Source organism: Cupressus sempervirens, chromosome 2 (genome assembly GCF_028749045.1).
Source record: "Cupressus sempervirens isolate cs-2001-9-10 chromosome 2, ASM2874904v1, whole genome shotgun sequence".
Lineage (NCBI taxonomy): Eukaryota > Viridiplantae > Streptophyta > Pinopsida > Cupressales > Cupressaceae > Cupressus > Cupressus sempervirens.
The window spans coordinates 237,519,549-237,535,190 of NC_143119.1; positions in this window are offsets into that span (position 1 = coordinate 237,519,549).

The following is a 15,642-nucleotide window of genomic DNA, read 5'->3' on the forward strand; positions in this document are numbered from 1 at the left end:
ATCAGGGATATTCAAATGGAGAGCCTTTTTTGCTAAATACAAAGTCATCCTACAATAGTCTCTAATGCGGACACCGTAGTTGTTTGTGGCATTCATCTAATGATCTTCAATGGCATCCTCATGATAGAAGTCCTTTCCTACCAGGCTTTCCACTTTACCCACATTGTCAAAGTATGGTTGAGGAGAGTTGTATTCTTCAAGAGGATAGTTCTCCCATTCCCACTTGAAGGTCAAAATATCCTCATTCCTATGACTATGTCAATAGTCATTCCTCTATTGTTCCATTTGGCACCTGTATTTTTCTCTATTATTTCCCTTTTGTCACTTCGCAGGGTCTTTGGCCGATCTAGGGTTGGAATACCAGTAACCCTATGAACAGTTTTCTTGGCAAATTTTACTAGCCTTGATTCTAACCAAAAAGCTTCGTCATGTATTCGGCTCAAAATATCCGTACCCATTCTATTTTGAAAATAGTCGAAAATGCTAGGGTTTTGGTTAACCCTTTTCTTTCTACTATTGAAAACTCATTTTTCAATACTTTGTTTTCACACAGTTTATTATATGCATTATGAATTTCTAAGTCACCTATGGCTTCAATTTTGCAATTATAACATCTGCGAACATCTTGTACCATAACAACTTTATCCAAAATAACTGATAATGCTCCTGCAGGATCATTCTTGTATGCTACTTCTGGAATGGGCTTAAATTCAGGTTGTTTTACTTCGTTACTGACCAACTGAACTTCATGACTCTCTAAACCCTTGGTGGTTCCTGACCCAGATGCCATTGTTTGCCAAACTAGGGTTTATAATTTAAACAAGTTTATGAGTCCTACGTAGCTCGACACTTAAGTAAAATACCTTAAATCAATGAAATTTGTCTTGAATCACTGTTGAAATCTTTCACGAATGGTTTCTGAGCTGTTCTTGATCTTCTCCACTCTGTTTTCGGCTTTGCTTCTTGTTTGAATGGTGAAAAATGATCGGAGATAGGATTTATGTACCCTTCAAAATAGAGTAATAAATGCTTAGTACGCTGCCAACTGTCTACTCGGCTCTTGAAAGGTTTCGTCATAACTCGGCTCCCATTATGTTTTACTTTACTTGGCTCCTATTAATATTTCATAGCTTGGCATCAACTATCAACTCGGTTGTTGTTAGTAACTCGGTCCCTAAAGGCAATTTTGACATATTTTCACAAAAGTTGTCAATTTTGACTTAGCATCTTTGTTTATGCTGATTTCATTTATGCAATTCTTATATGTCTTGGGACTGATTTATGATGTAACTCGGTTTATCAATCCCTCACACTTATTCTTTACTTAATTCGATGAAGTGTGATCACTTGACCTATTAGGTCAAGTGATCTTTGTATTTGACATGCTTGACTCATCTTTCTTCCTCCATGTCTTATTCATTTCACTTCTGATATGTCCAACATCTATCTTTGCCTTTCCATTGCTGAACTTAGAACTTGATGCTTTTGACCTTGTTGGGCAATTCTTGCTGACATGACTAGTTTTTAAGCAACTGAAACATGTGGTTTGACTCAACCATCTTTTGTAGTTCCCTCTAAAATGTGTTCTTATGCAATTCTGTGGGATATGTCCATATTCTTGACAATAGTGATAGCTATTCCTGGTGTTGTAATCCCAAAATTCATGGTTTGATGTCTTTGCTGGTTGATTTATTGTCCACATAGGTTTTGATCTGCATTCAAATGCCCTATGTCCATATTTATTGCAATTATAACAATGTCCATCAAATCTTTGAGTCCTTGTAACATTGGATTTGCAATTTTGTGTCATATGTCCTTGCATGTTGCACTTGTGACAAAAACTTTTGGGTATGTTTGATTGATTGAATCTTCTACTCCTACACACATTAGCTGTATGTCCCTTCTTATTGCAGAAATGACAAGTGGGTTTTGAATTCTTTCCTTTATCACTTCTTTGTTCAACACTCTTTGATGATTCTCCAACTTCAATGCTATTGTATCCCAATCCTAATGTATCATGGGTAGATTTTGGTGATTTCAGCAACTGTTCAAAATATTTGATTGCTTCACTTGATTTGTTGAGATTCTCTGCTACCTCTTTTTCCCTGTTCAATTCATTCTGCATTTGTTCATTTTGCATTTTCAAGGTAGAGATCTCAATATCCTTTATATTGAGTTCATGGTGAAGGTTCATCATTTGCGCAAGTGTATCCATCTGCATGTTTGAGATCCTTGTCAATTCAATACATTTTTCTTCAAGTCTGTTTGCAAGATTCCTTTTGTCATTTTTCATCATGACCTTATCATCAACTGCTCTTTTCTTTTGCTTAGTAATTTCACATATCGTTATAGCCTGTGATTCATGTTCCATCTTGAGAGTTCTTATCTCTTCTGCTTGAATTTTATTTTTCTCCATCAGTTCTGCTATTGCTGCATCAAACTCTTTAGTGTCTCCACTGGAAAATATGTTGGTGGTGTCAATCTCCTTGTAGTGTATATCATTTTTAGCTATGGCTAGATCATTCCTCCTTTTTAATGAGTTTCTCAATTTGTTTCTGAATTCCTCCAAGCTATGCAGAGCAAGTTGCACATCTATCACCTAATTTTCAATGATCTTTCCAAGTTTGAAAGCTTCCATCTTTAGATCTTTTCCTTCCAAGCTGTTAGGCTTTTCCTTGTGAGAACCTAGCTGGCTCTGATACCAATTGTCAGAATATTCAAATATGGAAAGAGTACTTATGAGAGGGGGGGTGAATCATAAGTATCATACTTTTGCCAAAAACTTTTAACTGAAAGTAGATTACATGCATATCAAATAAACATGTAACAAAACACATGCATCAATAACTCATAACATAGGAAGTTGGTAACCCAGAAGCCCTCCAGGAATAAGAAGGTAAAACTGGGGTGGGGATGATACCCACAAAAATTTACTGCAGCAATATAGTTCAACCACTTCTGATGGTTTGCCCTATTAAAGGCTTTACACTGTATTAATAGTGACCTGGTTAGAGGATTTTCAAACACTTAACATGAAGTGTCACCTGGTTAAAGGATTTTAATCACCTAATCAAAAGGTTCTTACAAAATAGCTGCAAAGCTAACCTATCACCATAGGATTTTCATTCTAATACAATTGCTAGAGAGTATTAGATGCAATAAACCTGATAGATTACAATCCTTGATTGCTGAATACAGGCTTCTTTTTCGCCTTCTCCTGATCTTGATCCTTTTTGATCTGATAACTCTTGCTTCTGAAAATAGATTTGCTTATGCACCCTTCTATGTCCTTCAATATATCTCGTCTTCTTTTTTTACAGTGAAATTTCATCTTCCTTATAAAGACTTCAAAGACTTAGGGTTTGATTTGGATCTACGATCCATATTGAATCTCAATTTCTCACTCAATACTTATCTTTTGCTGATTAGTTACATGCCTTTAGCATTTTTCTTATTGGCTGCATGCGAATTGCATAAGAAAAATAAAGATTTGATTTTATCATTAAATCCCTCGAAGTTTACCTTCTGTCGGCTGCAAAAATTGTTTGCATCATAGTTTGTGCAATTCCAAACTTTTATGTTGTTCTACTGAGTTACTTGGCTCCTGAAGTATTCTTGATACTCGACACATGTTGTTTCCTGGATAACTCGGCACTTGAACAAAACTGTATCACTCGGCACATGTTGCACTCGACACTTATTATCACTCGGCACCAATTGCACTCGGCACCTGTTGCACTCGGCACTTGTTATCACTCGGCACCTATTGCACTCGGCACTTATTATTACTCGGCACCTGTTGCACTCGGCACTTGTTATCACTCAACACCTGTTGCACTCGACACTTTTTATTACTCGGCACCTTATCTTATTCGGCACTTACTCTTGATCTTGGTTAAGTGTATTGACACTCAGTTGTCAAATTCATTCTTTAAGCTAACAGGTAAGCCCATGACTCTCTTAGGAGAATGATAGAGTATCTTATGTCATCCTTCATGCATCCTCCAGTCATATCCACTTTGTTGGTTATCTTTCCTCGAGGAGGTTTCTAATGAGGTACAAGAATTGTATAATGTCAATGGCCTCTTGTTGATGCTTCATATACCATCTCTCAATTGCTTCATAGGAAAGTCATATGAACTAGTTTGCTTTTGGTAGGTGGAAAACCTTCTCAATGTTATTAGGTCGCAAATCTAATACCAGTTCCCCTATGAAGCTCTTGACCGCCCTCTCATTAGGCACAAAGTGTTGTGATAGGTCCATGATTAGTTCAACTGACTGCACTGACATGGGATGTGATGCTGCACTCACTAATTTGGAACAGATCAATGTAGATACCAAGGCTGGCCTCTCCATTGGCTTGTTGCAAATTCTTAGGAAATCTCCTAAATCTGTATGTCCGAGGTTGATATCTCTAATCTTAGCATAGTCATTGTGGAATCTTGATTTTGAGGGTATGTCTTGGAACTTGAAAACTATGGGTTTGGGTGCTGCTCCAAATGTGGACGCCATTTGATCACATTGCCTGCACATTGCGAGAAAAGCGTTTATTAGTCACAAAATAGTGTAAAAGAAAAAACATAAGTAAAAAAAATGTCCCCTTCGAGGATTTATTTATTTCTATATTTGAAATTTTCTTTTCTTTTTTTTTTTTAATTAAAATTTTAAAATTTGTTATTTTTTTATATTTTATATTTTATATTTTTTTAAAACATTTTTTATTTTTATTTTCTTTTTTAGAAAAATATTTGGAAAAAAAAGAAGAAGAGAAAATGGTGCATGGTGGGAAAGGGGAGGTGCACGGCATTAAAGAGGTGTGTGGCTGAGGTGCACGACCAAGGGCATGCAATGCTAACGCATGCGGTCTAGGCGTGCAGCCAAGGGCACATAGTGCCAAGGCATGACTAAGGGTGTGCAATCCGTAATGAGGGTTGAAGTGCGCCGAGCATGGAGGGGGGTTAGTCTACCTTGCACGAGTGTGCAAAAGTCATGCCAAACAAACACAAACAAAAAGAATGAATGAAATGGGAAAAGGGAGGAGGGTTTTGTAACCCATCCCCCCACTGTGCACCAAGTGAGATGCATGACGCACATGCACCGGTGCATGGCGCACACTTCACTAGCGCGCGGGGGTTATGCTCTTGTAATAATTTTTTTTTTTTGAAATTTGCATTTCAACTTTTGAGTTTTCTAAATTTTTTTAATTTTTTCAACTTTGTAATTTTTTTACTTTTTTGCTTTTCCATCTATATATATATATATATATATATATATATAATTTGATTTTATTTATTTGTTTGTTTGACTCTAAAATTCTAACTTTTAACCAAATTTTCTTCTCCCGACTCTCGAAATAAGTTCCGGAGTCGAAAAAAGTAGCCATTCCTAGTGAGGAATAAGGCATGTGTTGTGGACACCACAACATTTATATACATATCTCTCTCCACAAATATCTCTTTCTCCCCCTTTTTGACAATAATTCCAAAGATTTATACACAATCTACTTATATAGAGACACCAAAATATGAGAGAAACTCAAAATGTACCTTAAGAATAAGAGCTAGTGTCTAATCCCAGTTTTCTTGCAAATTTTTACAGGTTTGAAGTGCAACTTGGACTTCTGTTGAGAGTTCAATCATATGATCTGCAATTGAAAAATTGTTACCATGGATCAATGTTATTGAATAAGCAATATGCTTCTGCATTGTATCCATGATAGGAAGGATCATGTTTTGGATGTCTATTAGTGTAGACCTGATCCTTGCTTCCTCTCTCAATAACTCATCATGCATTTTTGATAGGAATCTGACCCTCATGTGATGTGCAGAGCTTGAACTAGGGTCAAGCTGCAACTTTTGAGCACTGGCCTTCAGATCCTCATCAATCTTATTCAATTTTCCCTTTATTTCCTTTGTATACTCAGTAACATCACAAAGCTTAGCAAAAAGAGATGTTATGTTTGTGAAAGAATTTTCAAGATTAGCCAAAATTGAGGAGATCTCTAACTAATGAATAGCAATATGATGAGCAATCTGCTCAAGCACTTTATTATCAAACTTTTTCTTTGCTTTTTCTATCAACTTATCCTGCCCACTGGAGTCCTCATTGAATTTATTTACTGCCTCTTCTAACTGTAACAAAATATGTTGAGAAGAATCAACATCAATACCTATAGCCTCTGTCAAGATATTCTTGGCACTCTCTATGATTTTGAATTCTTTGTCCCTTTCTTCTCTGAGCTGCTTCTGCTTAGCCTTTTTCTCAAGTAGTTGGCTAACTAATCTCATTTTCTCTATGGGAGCATTGTCAAAATCTAGCTTTGGAATTTCAATTTCCTTGTCCAAATCTATATCTTCATCAATTTCTTTTCCACTAATTATAAGTTTAAGTGGTGTCTTTGGTTCAAATTTTGACATTAATGCCTTGGATTTGGAAATAGAAAAAATAGTAGAAACAATAGGGCTTGCAGTAAAAACTTGTATAGTGCCTATTGATGGAATGCTAACTGGAGCACTATAATAATCCAAAATTGATGTACTTCCCAAAATTGATGTAATTATAGGAGGAATACTTATAGAAGTATTTATGATGGGAGCACTTACTAGACTAAGAAAAATTGAAGGAGACAAAACTGTAGAATTGGATGTTGCACTTACTAATGATGTCCCTAACTCAAGAGTTGAAGAAGAGGATGGTTGTAGCTCAGTGGATGAAGTGGTAGACACTTCCATTAGAGATAATTGGAGTTGAGAGGGAGCAAAGAGTGATTGGGCAGATGATATATCTGTTGTGGTCACAATCACACTTGTTCAAGCTGTCTCCATGCCTAATGATGTGGTTGTTATTATTGGAGAGTGAGGAAGGGAGGCTATGAAAGTTGCTGCTATCCTAACTAGATCATTTTCTTCTTCTTCTTTTTCTTCCCTATCTTCCTCAGCTTCATCCTCTTTCTCTTCTTCATCATCCTTTATCAATTCTTGATATTCCTTAACATCAATAGTGACACAAGGAGTATTGTCTTCTTCATTTTCTTCATCCTTGTCACTATCATTATCATTGATTCCCACTGGATTCTCACTAGGTTTGTGCATATGATAAATATTTTTCCACATGGATGTAGTGTCCTTGACTACATGCTGAATATCTGTTACCAAAATCAAACAAGTATGAAATCTAATTGTCATCTTATCTTCATTCTTCTTCATTGCTTCCTTTACCTCAGCATTGGTAAGAGTTGATAGCAACTATCTCAAAGATTATTCATATATGTCCTTGGCCATTTACATGGTTGATTCCCATCTTAGTTTTAACCTTGTTAATAGATCATTAGAAATCTGAGGGGCAATTTGATTAGGGGAATATTTCAATTTTCCCATCTTTGTTAGAACTAACTCCTTAATCTACACCTTCTCTGCATCAATTTTGTTTTCATATTTTAATGCCTTAAAATTTATAATACCTACTCCTTCTTCCAATTACTTCAATATTTCCTAGAAGGTGAGAGGGGGCTTACTAAATACAATTTCACTACCTCCTTTCTTCTTAGATCTTCTAGTGAATACAGCTATGGAGGCCTTGGGTGGTTTGGTGATAATCACCTTGCCTTTCCTCCTTACATGCTCTTCTTCTTTTTCTGATTCTTCTTCTTCATTCTTAGATTCTTCATCTTCACCTTTACCCCTGGTAATCATAAGAGGGGCACTTGTAGTTTATAGTTTGGATATCCTCCTCTTACCTTTATTTATTGCATGTGGGAGCTTGATCTCAAGTTCTATTCTAGCTTTTGCTTCATCATATGTTCCAAAGATAGGTGCCTTTGGATCTATGGGCTCATTTACTAGGGCTTCAATTATCTCCTTTGTTTCATCAATATTAACCTCATCAGGAAGAGGTTTCACCCATACTATTCTAGGCCTTACTGCTTGAATGTATACTTTGTCACAATCAACCATGAAACAAACATCCTCCTTGTAGTCTTCAACCAATTTCTGAGGAATCTAGAACTTGTTATTCATCTTTTCCTTAAAAGCTTCAAAATATATATCCATTATGCTATCAAAATTCTCACCCATTTCTGCAATAAAATCATTAATCTGGTACAAAATTGGAGTGCCCTTTCTCCATACCATTATGCCTTTGGAGGGAAAAAAACTTTGAACATAAAAGAACAAACAAGTTAACAAAGAACCAAATTTACATGGGTTATTCTTTAAAGTTCTTATGCTTTCCATGTTCTTATTCATCCGCTTCAACATTAAGTCTACTAAGTCATATTCCAAATTCTTCTTTACAACCTTATATGCGAGGTCCACAGCCTCACACAACACACTATTTAGTCGACTAGAGCTGTATATCTTATGTGCAATGATATGAATGCCAAACCTGAGTTCCATACTAGATACATTGTTGATTTTCAATCCTCTACCATCCCACTCAGCTAGGGTTTTCTTTTGAAGCTCATCCCAACCTAAGGTTTTAGTAACTTTGACCTTGTTAAGCATATGGAGACCCATTATTCTATGAATCATCTTATTTGTAATTAGAACTGGTTGCTCTAACCACAACTAACCATTATGTACTCGACTCAAGATATATCTAATCCATTTGATTTGGAAGTTTCTTAGTAGGTGCAAAATGTGGGTTAAGCCTTTCTCCTCTAGATGTTTATACTCAGGCTTAAGGGTTCCATCCACACATAATTCAGCTAGGGCACTATCCATTTCTAGGGTTCCTATCTCCTACACAACACATTTGAAATGAGTATAAATATCATTGATAAGGAGTACCTTTGGTGGAATTTGCAACTGGGCTCTTTGGGGTCAAGTGATTTTGCAATCGCTGGCACCAATTTGAAATTTGAGGCTTTCCACTCAATCTAAACTGCTTGAAGGGAAAAAGTCTTCAATCTTCTCTTCAACATACTAGTGGTCATTCATCTATTTTTCAAGTTCCTTCCTTCTTTTTAGGGATTGGGAAAGATGCTCTTTTGCTTCCTTGAGTTGAGCTATGGCTATCTCCAAATCTAGTTTCTCATTGTCAATAGCTTTGTCAAGTCTAAATATCTACATTGTCCTTGATCTTTACTCAAGTTGTCAAACTTTATCCTGAGAACCACAAAGCTTTGATACCAATTGTTGGAAATAATCAAGACTAGCTGGGTTACTGAGAGGGGAGGGGTGAATCAGTAACCTCAAAACTTTTGGCAAAATTCAACACCTAATAACATAATCCATACACCATTAATAGATCTAATCTACTACATCCATGAGTAATTGAACACTTTGAACACAATATTTGGTGACCTAGTAACCTTCCAAATAGAAAGTAAAATTGTAGTGGGGATGATACCCTCAACACTTCAATACTGTAGTATAAAGTTGGGCTATTAAAGCTTACAATTATCACTTATGATGATTTTCTTTGTTAAGAGAAATTAGGATTGCTAGGTCCACCTTTTAGAGGTTTTACAAACATACAATGAAGTATGCACTCGGTAAAGAGATTTAAGAAAAGATTGTTAATTGTACTCTGTTAAAGGATTTGAAATTGATTCACCTATTAGGATGAAATAGTAGATCTGACTTACAACTAAATTGCTGATTTAGATCTTTGAAATGCTTATCACCTCTTTGTGATAGATATAACTTGACTGCTCCTTATTTGACCATGCTATATACCTTTCTCTGCTACTAATTCACATTTGCATTCACATGCATCAAAACATTACTTCACTTCTTCATCATACTTGCGTATGATACAATACATTGCATATACACCATCCCAATTCTCATAATTACAAGGTTGGCCAAAACACAAGTTAACACCAATATTACTAAGTCAACCCAAATGTAGAAACTCGGGTTCTATAAGCTAACTTGGTGAATTTCTAATACTCACCATCCACTACATTACTCGACATCATCATGCATTTGGTAGAAGTAGAGGCTCAATCCATACTAATCACTCAACATAGCTTCAAACTCGATAAACATTGGAGACTTGATAGATACAATATCACTCAGTAGAAATTGAATACCATGTTTATCTTGCTTGCACTTGGTAAACACTACTCATCCCATCACTCGGTAAACATTGGATTCACATCACAAGAATTGATGAATCGGTAGACACTACAAAGCATGGTAACCACTGAATTACTCGATCTAAACTACTAGACTTCACATTGCCTGTATTCACTTGGTAACCACTGGAATGCTCAGTATGAACTATGAAACTTGGTAACCACTGGAATGCTCGACAAACACTGGAGGCTGAATTATGAAATTGGTAACCATACAAAATCTAAATAAGTTTTTTCACTAATAAAAAACAAGACTTAATGCCAACATCCCAATCCATTAGTGTTGGGTCTCCTTCTATCAACAACACCAAGTGCACTAATGGATTATCTATTTGCATAATGTTAACCATGTTTTTCTCTAATCCTCTTGAAGACATTCTACTTACCAAATTAACTGAACTACTCCCAACTTCTCATGACCTTAATTAGTTCATCTAAAAGTTGCCCCTTATCTTTCATAATCTATGCAAATTTTGAAGGAAAAAAATTTCTATAGCTCCATATTATGTGATTCAGCAGCCCTAGACTACCCTCCACCATTGCTTTCTTGAATGATGACATAAACTATAAAAACCTACCTTCATTCCTCACTAGTTGGTTTGCAAACATGCTCCCAACTAGCAATTCTTATTACTATTATACAATTAACATTGAAATTCAAATCTTGAGTTGGTTGCATTATGTAAATGTCTAAGCTTGAATCTTAGTGTCATCATAAACATGTCAAGAGTTTATATATGCTTCATCTTCACAACATGAGAAGACTTGAAATAATGTTTTTATTATATTCATGGAATTTGATATCAAGATTGCTTGCTTATCCATCTCTTTGAAAGCTTCATTCATGGAAACACATTATATATGCTCTTGTTGCATCTTTTCTTACATATCTTTTATGTGTCATTATTCACCATGCATTGACTACACTATCTTTGACCTCCTTTGAATGGTTGTGGATTCTACACTCCTAGGATGTCATCTTCAACTTCTTATATCTTTTTCATTCTTACAAGTATTGACACACAATGTTTAGTGACTCTTAATGTCAATTCCATCCGGCATGTCCAAGAATGTTTGAGCAGTCAATAAGATAGGGTGAGCTTGGAACTAGGGTTTACTTAGCCACTTGAAGCTAACAAGGTAGACAATTCAATCCCATGATGAATGGTTAGGGAGATTCACCAGTTTGCAACTTTGTACTAGCCAACATTACAAATTTTAGCATCACCCAAGATTGGGCCACAAAATTAAACTGGAATCAAATCTCTAAAAAGTGAAAGAGGTTATTTTAGGTATTGACAACACAATTTTGTAGCACTCAACATTGTGCGACATTGATACCTTGCATGAGATATGAGATATGGCTCATCAAATATTGCTTCCGTATGGAATTTAGTGACTCTTAGGGTCAATTCTATCTAGCATACCTGAGAATTTTCAAGTGGTTAATGGTATAGGAGGAACTTGGGACTAGGGTTTAACTGACTACTCAGAGCTAATAGAGTAGATAGTTCAATCCCACAATGAACGATTAGAGAGATTCACCAATTGGTGACTTTGTACTACCCAACACTACAAGTTTTATCATCACCCAATATGGAGCCTCAAAATCAAAATAGAATCAAATCTCCAAAAAGAGAGAGAGGTTATTGTAGGTATCGATAATGTGATCCTATAGCACCAAAAATTACATCCTTACCTTGCACGAGCTCCAAGATATATCTAGTCAAAGATTTTTTCCCTATGACATTTATTGACTCTTAGGGTCAATTTTGTCTAACATGCCCAAGAATGTTTGAGTTATCAATGAGATGAGATGAGATTGAGACTCAGGTTTACTTGGCCACCCAAAGCTAATAGAGCAGACATTTTGATCCCACAAGAAATGGTTAGAGAGATTCACTAGTTGTTGACTTTGTATTAGCCAACACTACAAGTTTCAGCATCACCTGAGATGTGACTGAAAAATCAAAATAAAATTGAATCTCCAAAAAGTGAGAGAGATTATTGTAGGTGTTGACAACAAAATCCTATAGCACCCAACATTGCATTGATACCTTGAGCAAGCTTTGAGATATGTCAAGTGAAAGATCATTGCCTTATCTCATTGGTGACTCTCAGGGTCAAATACATCTAGTGTGCTCAAGAATGTTTGAGTGATCAATAGGATGAGACAAGCTTGAGAGTAGAATTTACCCAACCACTTGGAGTTAATGGAGTAGACAATTCAATCCCATGATGAACGGTTAGAGACATTCACCAGTTGGTGACTTTGTACTAGCCAACACTACAAGTTTATGTATCACTCAAGATGGGGCTACAAAATCAAAATGAAATTAAATTTTCAAAAAGACATAGATGTTATTGGACATTGCATCGATACCTTACACAAGCTTTGAGATATGCCTCATTAAATATTATTGCCCTATGGAATTTCATGACTCTTAGAGTTAATTCCATTTGGCATGCTCAAGAAAATTCAAGCGATCAATGGGATGGGATGATCTTAAGACTAGGGTTCACTTGAACATTCAGAGCTAATGAAGAAGATCATTTGATCCCATGAAAAACAGTTAGAGAGATTCACCAATTGGTGAATTTGTACTGGCCAACACAACAAGTTTTAGCATCACCAAAGATGTGTGGAAAAATCAAAATAAAAATGAATCTCCAAAAAGAGATAGAGTTTACTATAGGTTTTAACAACAAAATCCTATAGCACCTGACATTGCATTGATAGCCCACATGAGCTTCGAGATATGCCCCATCAAAGATCATTGCCCTATGGAATTTAGTCACTCTCATGGTCAATTCCATTTGGCATTCTTGAGAACATTTGAGTGGTAAATAGGAAAGGACAAGCTTGGGACCAAGGTTACACCAACCACTTAGAGCTAATAGAGTAGAAAATTTGATCCCATGACGAATGGTTAGAGAGATTCACTAGTTGGTGACTTTGTAGAGGCCAACATTATAAGTTTAAGCCTCACCTAATATGGGGCCACAAAATCAAAATAGAATTGAATCTCCAAAAAGTGAGAGTGGTTATTATAGGTGTCGATAACACCATCTTGTAACAATCAACATTGCATCCATACTATTGGCCATTCTTGCCCTCCCACCAAATTCAAGTTTTGTCTATCAAGCTTGTCCAATGGTCAATATTTGAATATTCAAATATTGGGTGTATAGTATGGGTACAAAACCTTGACATATCTTTTATATTCTTATTGAGCTGTTGTTTTGCACGATGCTTAACAGTAGGAATCCTTTCAAACTCCTCTCTTGAAAAGTCAATCTTGTGGATCAACTCCAAGGTTCTAAGTGATCTTGTGACTTACTGGAATCTTCTTAGTTGAAGATAAAAAAAATTGTTCATGAGGAGGCCTTTTTTGGTTTGAATAACTTTGGATAAGATGTCGAATCTGTTCGAACATGCAAAAAGAACTATGTTTTGTATTTTTTTATGTTTTCCAATGAATGCAATCTAATAATGCAATTAATATGAATTCCTAATTTAACAAAGGGTTAGTCGAAGAAAATAAAAAAGATAAGGTGATAAGAGGTTTAAGCAAATAACATGGAAATAAAATCCTAATGAACATAAGCTATGGAAACAACACATGTGCAAGTTAAGCTTTCAAAGAAATTAGTAGGTAACCATTGAAAGTAGGAGTAGCACTGCCTTGATTCCACTGATGCAATCATTGATGGGAAATATAATAACCATATGATGTTTCACTCTTCATCAATTTGTGAGGCCATAGAAAGTGTGCTCATGCAAGACAAAGAGTTATGCAGGCACAATTTGATAATTTCTTCTCGAGCTGGATAAGTCAATAGAATTTGTCAAATCATAGAAAACACTAGAATTAAAAGATCACGCAACCAAAAATAATGCAATAAAATTTTGGCTCAATCACAATACCATGAACATAAATTCTGAAAAATATTATAGATTTAGGCAAGAATTACTACACTCCAAATGCGAGCACCAAAAGCATAATATTATTGCAAAATAACGGCGATCCTGATTACATATTACAATCCTATATTTATAAGAAATCATCTCCTCAATTTGTGTTGAGAGTGACAAATATCTTCATGCGATCATATGCTTTTAAATTAATAAACAAAGTAATTATATACAAACTAACCATCTAACTGTTGCTTAGTAGGACTCCATCCATTTTTATATTCATTAATTGGATGCTTGACCCTTTATATGTCATAAAACAAAGAAATTATGAGAAATTAAGAGGAAGAGAGCCTTCACTTGAATTAGAAGTATCTGGAAGTGTCAAAAAAAAAAGTTTCAACTTTACCAGGCATCTATCGAAGTTAAACTACTGTCAAAATGCATTTTTGGTGCATGGAAGGCTCTAATTTTGAAATTGGTAGTTAACTGTCGGTGCACTTCTAAAAAAGTACACCTCAAAAGAAGTGCACATGCACACCTCTAACTTCTTCAAAATTCTTCCAACACTTCGTAGCCAAAAAATGCACCAGTGCACCTTAGAGGTCCAAAATTGCAAAATTTTATCAAGTGTCAAAAATGAAATTTTGGCTTCTAGGTTTTGTCCCCCTTCATACCAAAGCTATATTTGGATGCTTGCCTTTGAATTTCTCAATAATCTTGTTAGAAAGGTTAATCTTTCCTTGGATATATTAATTGGGATATTCCAATGGTCCCTAAATGTAGTTTGTCCTCTTGTACACATGTGGAGGACATGTCATTGTTTTGTCCTTTATTCCACATGTAAGGACAACTCTTGTTTATTTCTTTATTTAGTTTATCCTCCTTAAGAGGATTGTGACACTTTGCACACACCTATTATGAATGTGGCATTCATAGAAATGGGAGTTACAAATGCAACTCCTCTCTCATCTCTATATAAGAGATGCTCCTCCTTCTTTCTTCAACACACTCTTAGCACTTGATGTTATTGTATTGAGCTACTTTTGCTCCAACACTCTCTCTCTCTCTTCTCTAGGCATTTGCCTTCATTCATAATACTCACAAGGGGTTTTCTTTGCTTTCCCCTTATAAATCCTTATCTCCGTTGTTGAACCATCTTGGTGTATGCTCTTGGAGTTTTCTTATCTTATGGTAACATTGTTTCACACTTAACTTACTTGGATTGTTTCTCGTTCCTTGCTCAACATTATCATTTCTTACATGGTATCAGAGCTTAGCTATCTAATCCTTGTTTTAAGTTTTGTGTTGAAGGTTGCCATTCATTGGAGCACACCTTATTTGGAGACGTTATTGAGAGAAGAAGTTTGTGTTGTGATTTTAGCTTATTTTTAACATATCTTGTGTATGCAGGTTTCATATTTTTTTTTACTAACCCTCTTTGGAAGGCTTGCCGCCAAAGGGTTTTCTTGTAAAATTTCATTTTTTTTTCCTTGTTTTGGAAGGCATGCCGCCAAAACAAGAAGTATTACATGAGTAAAGTTTTCAATAAGTCTTTAATTTTCTTACTCCTTTAAAAAAAATTTCCTACTCTTTAAAAAAAAAATTTCTAATATATTGTTTTTTATATAATCTATATCTATTT